The sequence below is a fragment of the Drosophila miranda genome, chromosome XL (assembly GCF_003369915.1).
Source record: "Drosophila miranda strain MSH22 chromosome XL, D.miranda_PacBio2.1, whole genome shotgun sequence".
Taxonomy (NCBI): domain Eukaryota; kingdom Metazoa; phylum Arthropoda; class Insecta; order Diptera; family Drosophilidae; genus Drosophila; species Drosophila miranda.
The window spans coordinates 16,357,575-16,364,102 of NC_046673.1; the positions used below are offsets into that span (position 1 = coordinate 16,357,575).

A 6,528-nucleotide genomic window follows, 5' to 3' on the forward strand; every position below is an offset into this window, starting at 1 on the left:
GGGGGGGTGTAGTTGCTTTGCTTATTGGTATCCACTGCCCAGCGAATGGGCGTGGCATCTAAGCAAAAAAAAAAAAAACCCACAACGAAAAAAAGGAAAAAGGGAAAGCACCAAATTGTTGTTGACAGTTTGATTGAGTTTGCGTTGTGTCAGCGTTTTTCCTCGATTTTCCTCGTTGTTTCTCGCCTTTTCGCGTTTTCCCTACGACTCCTACTCTTACTGGGGACTAACTGGGGGATTGCGGTCTGTCGACTGTTGCATGGAAGTAGGAAAATGCCAGGAAAACACGCACCAAATTGCACCAGCATATGAGGCAGGACGGGGGCGAGAGGGTCACACTCTCTTCTTCTAACTCTCTCTGATTTGCTGGAATTATGGGAAAAAAGCTGCTCGATGGTCGGGCAGAACATAAACCGCAGGACATGGGTCCTCAAGGCGCCTAGGACCAAAGACCAATTGTGCACCATTTTCTCCAGCGGTCAAATGACACTGACCAGCATCTGCAGTCCCCCGAACCCCAAACAGTAGAACGGAGGAGAACAGAGGCCGCCCCATGAAAGAAAGAGCCAGAGAACCAGGGAGCCCAAGGACAGGAGGAGAGAGGAAAGAGAAGTCAAATGAAGTTAGTACCAGGAGGATGCGGACTGCCGTTGGAGCTGCCACTGCGACTAGAAATAGGAGCCACTGTGCATTTGCCTGGGCCCTGGACTAACAAGGATAATTGCAAAAGGAAGTAACAATAAACTCAATGATATCGATGCCCAGCTCACACACACACACATAGACACACCACCCACAAACACACACACATTAAAAGAGAGAGAGAGAGAGCAGAGGAAAGAGGAAAAAACGAAACCGACGCAAAACGGCATGTCCTGGCCCGTGTCCTACGTCCTGTGGAACATTTGCGCCCAGCGAGCAATCAGCGTAAAGTGCGCGCCGCTTTGTAACTGAAACGATAACGGTAGAACGGGATAACGGTAGAACGGTGGAACGGGAAAAACTGCAAGAGCCACAAAAAGGGAAAACGAAAGAACGAAAGAAAAAACCCAGCAGGAAAAGTGAACAAAACCGAACAGAAATATGGGTAACGGAAGGAGCACAGCACGGAACGAACAGGAGCAGAAACAGAAGCTGGAGCTGGAGGAGGGGAAGTAGAAAGAGAAGGAAAAGGAGGAGGAGCAGAAGCAAAAGCAACACCAAGGCGCCCAGACAACGGCGGAAGAGTGAAAATATAATAAAATGTCGTTTATTGAGGGCACTCCAACTCGAGCAGCCAGCGAATGCGAATGCGATTGTTACTCATTCCACCTCGAGAATCCGCCACCCAATTCCCATATCTATAATCCTGCATTTCCTGTCATTTCGCAGGTCATCCTCTGGGGAAACGTCGAGACCAAAGCCCATGGCGAAGCCCGGCGAAAAACATTCCAGGAAACACACTGAGAGAATGGGAGAAAGCGAGGTAGAAGTGCAGCTTTGGCTGAATTTGACGAGAGGCCCGAGAGCAGATCATAAATATTCGCTTTTATGCGGCCATTTTGCCTTTTCATTGTTCATTTTCCGACAATAATGGCCGTGGCCAAACGACTCGAATCGTCCATTACATTGATAATTAATAAAGGATAATGCCCCCCAACACCCGCTCCCTGCCACTTCCACCCAACTCTAGTTAATATCTTCTGATTGATTCCCATTTTCGTTTGCATTTGCATTAAAAGGGATTGAAGTACATGAAGTCTAGGATCCTCCTTGCCCAGGAATAGAATACTTTCCAAAAGAATTAATTAACATTCATATGTACAAAGACATAAGCCATGAATGTGCATGTTTAAAATCGTAGCAGCTCTATAATAATCTCTACTTATGTATAAGTAGAGATAATAATCGAAGCATTGAGCTACTGAGGTACCATCTGTGCAATGCCACACGCGAATCAGAGAATAGCGTTAATTAAAGATTTGGATACCTACTGAAACCTAAATATCAGAGATTGCGAAGTGTAGATCTTTATACTTCAAAGATTGTAATTGGCGGAAGTTGGCAATTTCGTTAAAACATTGTCAAAAATGGAAATACAGAGGAAAATAACAGAACAGAAATGTTGAATCAAAAGATTTTTAAGCTCGTGTTTAAATCCCTTTTAAAGCAATCGATTCCAGATTCCATTCATCCATCCCAGTCCACAGACATCCTTTTTTCTGTCTGCAATTTGAGTTTGTTTTTTAATCGATGACCAACAGTGCGTATGCGTGTTTTTAATTGCAATTTCTCATACGCAGCGTGTGACAAATCAACAGGATGTTCGATTAGATGTATTGCCCAGGGGAGAGCGTAAAGCGTGCCTGAAGACCTACCCAATTGCCATTTGTTGCTCCTTGCCTCCCCTCCCATGCCGCCCACTCTCACACATAGCACACTCAGCAGCACACATACAAAAACATGGACATCCCATCCCGTATGGCTACTTCCTTGGCTTTCTTGCCAAACGCTTTCATGCACATTTATCGTGATTAGCTATTAATTGATAATAATTAACTTAAGCACAAGCCACAGATGTTTTACCCCCTGATGAACAACAACATCAACCGAAGCAACATTTCTCCCTCCGTCTTCATATTCTTTATTCTCGTACGAGTATATGTCCATATGTATGTACATATATAGCACGAGTATATACTCGTGCGAGTACATATTGAAGTATTTGTGTGTCTGGAAAAGACTTGCTTTTTGCCTTTCAGTTCGGGATATCTGAAACTGACGTTTTTTCTGTTTGATTTGGCATCCTGTGCCTAGAACTTCGAGTGCTTCGATTGCTTCGATTTGTCGGCTGTTTGCTTGTCGGACAGTCATAATGGGACGAGGGATGGGATCATTTAATTCGTTGCCATCAAATCGGCAATTGGCAAATAATTAAGGCTCTCATCATGTCAGATGCCATCCCCCATTCGCTGGGTATTGTTTTATCATTGGGTCTTGAGCATGGGAAAAATCTTCAACAATACTTACATGCGGGCTTTGGGATTATTACTCAAACTCTGATCGGAGCAGAGTGTGATCGATTCTTCTCTCCTCTGGTTCTCTAACCATCAATTCCATGCAGTTTCACTACCGATTCTCCTGTCGGCCTTTCATTTGTTTTTGTTTTTTTTACACACACACAAACACGCAAAACACTTACTTATTTTGTCTATTGACAACGCAAAAAAAAGTTCTAAAAAAAATCAAAGAAAATGTTTTTGGCCGACGGATTTGCTTGATAAAAGAACTTGAACTATGATCCTATGCTATTTATTGCTATCTTTTGTTTTGTTTCTTTTTGTTTTTTGTCCTATTTGTTAACTTTATTTTTGCAGCTTGTTGATTGAGTTGGTTACCATTAATGAGATAGAGATGGCACTATAGACAGCGATAGAGACGAGTGGCAGAGTGACAGAGATAGAGAGAGAGGAAGGAAGACTGCGAGAGGCGCGAACTCAAGAAAACACAAATTTTCTAAACACAAATTTCTAGCACGAAATGTTTTCCAATTCTCTGATGTATTTTTCGCAATTTTTTTGTTTTAGTTCTTTTTTTGTGGGTTTTTTTTTATATATATTTTGTATGGTTTTTTTTTTTGATTTTTTTAGATTTTTTAGATATTTGTTTGTTCAACCAGAGTCTGGGGTGATTTATTTCGATTTAGTTCGAGTGGAGTTGCATTGAGTGGAGCGGAGTTGAGTTGAATTGAATTGAACTGAGTGGATGGCTGTTGAAGCTGCTGCGAGATCCGTGCGGCACGTGCGAACACGTTCAGATTTCATAACCAACTGTCGAGCCACGGCAGAGCTGGCAGAGCCGACAGCAGCCGATAGCCAGGCCAGAACCGAGGACGAGTCCATGAGTCGGGACCAGTGCGAAGCCGCACGAACCGCAAACGACGACAACGACAACGACTACAATGACGAGGACGAGGACGAGTAGGAGTGCTTGGGCATTCGAAAGGCTTTCGAAGTTTACTCTTTGGAGACGACACGGCTAATGGCAGCGGGTCCTGCCAGACATTCGGGCGCTGGGTCCTGGGACCCTGGTCTTGGTCTGGTCTGATGCTGATGCTGGTGCTAGTGCTGGTCCTTGTTCTGGCATGCTTCTGGCAGCCAGCATCCACAGCGACTCTCTTAAGCCAGCTCACCCTGCTCTCTTAGCTCGAAACGGTTGCAAGAGAGGGTGTCGGTGTTTGCGTCGGTGTGCGCCCGTGTGTGTGTGGGTGTACGAGTATTACACTTTTATAACAGCAAGAAAAGTTAAATTCCGCATTTAAGCCATGCCATGCCCCGACGATGCTGTTGCTGTTGCTGTTGCTCAAGTGTTGCACATTACGGAGCTGAAGCCAGGCATAAAACTTTCACCATTAGCCGCGTTAATGTGACGCCCGCGCCAAATTCGTCAGCTGGCCAGTGGTGCAAGGACATCAGAGCCACAGAAGCACAGAGCCACAGAGGGACCAGGGGACAAAGAGACAGTGGAAGCACAGACAGGGACAAGGACACCCAAAGTGGAGACTTAGCGAAAGTTTTATCGACACTTTCGGCCACATCGTGATGTAAGTAGCTGTCCAAGGATATAAGGATATGAGCACAGCTCGCGATGAGATTAAAGTGGAGGTGAAAGACGATAAGCAGCCGCTTCCATCAACAGTCGATGATCTCGAGGATCTACCCACTCCTCCACTGATGCCTGGGATTTGCATGGTCCAGGTGCTGGGGGAGTCCCAAAGTACAGTACACTACACAGAGCACAGAACACAGGACGACAATGTGAGTGGGGATGTGAATGAAGATTGGAATGGAGATTGGGATGGAGCCCAGGCATATTTATGCGACCCACTTGGGATCGTAAGTGCTGTCAACGATGTCTTTGGCCCTGGCTATGGCCATGGACAGTGCCAGTGCCAGTGCCATTCGGATGGAATCGCGACACATGCTGCTCCAAGTGGGCTTCCCTGCCCCTTTGCCGCTCTCTCTCGTTCTCTCTTTCTCTCCCGGCTCATCCTGCTCAGTATGGCACTATGACATATTGTATCCACAAGCGTACGTGCCCTGGGTGCCAACAAAAGAAAGTTTTCTTACTCAGCTCCGTTAAAACCTCAGTCCTACCCTTCACCTTCGTCAACTGCCGCTGCTGCTCCTGCTCCTGCTCCGGCTCCGGCCCCTGCCATCGTTATGGTATGTGGTGCCAGTCTGAATCTTACTTTCGTGTTCGTGTCCCTTTTCAAGATATCCAGACATAAATTTAATGAATGACATTCTTATTAGTTGCCGCTGATAGGGCTGATAGGGCGAGACGAAATGCAAACATACCCGTACTCGTACTCGTACTCGTATTCGTGCAATGAAAATCGCAGCCAGAATCGAGCCTCATTAAAGGAGGCGGCAATGGAGAGCGGGAAATCTGAGCAGCAATTAGTGGCGGCGCCACAGAGCACTTGGAACATCAATATAGCTGGAGGGATAACATTTGTAGCCAGCGCTTGAGGAGAGTATGGAGTGGGTGCAGGGATTGGGATTGGAAGAGGAGCTGGGACTACTCAAAGCCGATCAAAAGGGAGACCTGAAGCTGGAAAGAAATATAGAATAGGAACATGAACCGTAGCTTATGAATGAGTTCGAAGAGCAACTCGAATAAATAGATGCTAGATCGAAAGTTGACCAGAATCTAAAACAGATGCTGGTAGAGGAGACGATCCATGCTAGATCCGGGACAGAGAAAATGATCAGGCTGGAGGAAGTGCAAATGAGAGAAAATCGGGTCAGGATCGGGTCCCACATCAATAAATTAAGTCCAAGCCCGCTCGGGGGAACTGGACAAGCTCTCCCTTCTGGCCAGGACGGACACACACTTTCCGGGATTCATTTGTTGGCTCCTCTCCCCCCCCTCTGTATCGCACTGCCTGATGAGAGCTATGCCGCTGGGAATGCAAAGTTTCAATAGCCCTACCCCTGCTCTGCCGACCTTGAGCGCAAAGTTGACCCACAATCTGGTGACCACCAAACCGAGAAAAAGAGGAAGGGTCGAAGGGTCGCCGAAATAACAAATAACAAACACCCGAAAAATCTACAAAGCGGGAAAACTGCCAGTCAGAGAAGTTTGGCACATTTGTCACATGGACACTCGGCAGATTCACATTTTCGAGTGCAACGAAATGTTGCACACGACTGCCACCCCTTGCCGCCGGCCACCCTCCTGTTGAGCCCCTCAACTGGTGGCAGTCAAAGTTAATAGGGGGCCGGGGTGGGGGTGGAGGGTGGAGGTTGGGCATTAGTTCACCGCATTTTATAGCCCAGCAGCCTCGCATATGTGTGTTATCTATCCACCCCTACACCCCTACACACCCACTTACCCACTCACCCACTCATCCAGCCCCCGGGGGCATGTCAAAAGGTGCTCACATCTCCTTCCTGCCACCACCATTCATGTGGTGGCACCATGTCCGCTCCCGTTCCCCCGCCGTCTGAGAGTGTGTGCTAGAGAATTTTTTGCGTGTATCAG

At 46.8% G+C, this 6,528-nt stretch overlaps 1 protein-coding gene across 6 annotated transcripts in view; it reads right to left on the reverse strand.

Moving 5' to 3' along the window:
• The window catches only part of LOC108164954 (dopamine D2-like receptor), a 55,267-nt gene extending 51,447 nt beyond the window's left edge, over window positions 1-3,820 (reverse strand). For all 6 annotated transcript variants that reach the window (XM_033393147.1, XM_017300952.2, XM_017300953.2 and 3 more), the window contains exon 1: window positions 3,010-3,820. The gene's annotated coding sequence lies outside the window, so the exon portion shown is untranslated. The remainder of the gene's footprint in view (window positions 1-3,009) is intronic.
• Window positions 3,821-6,528: the final 2,708 nt, after the last annotated feature.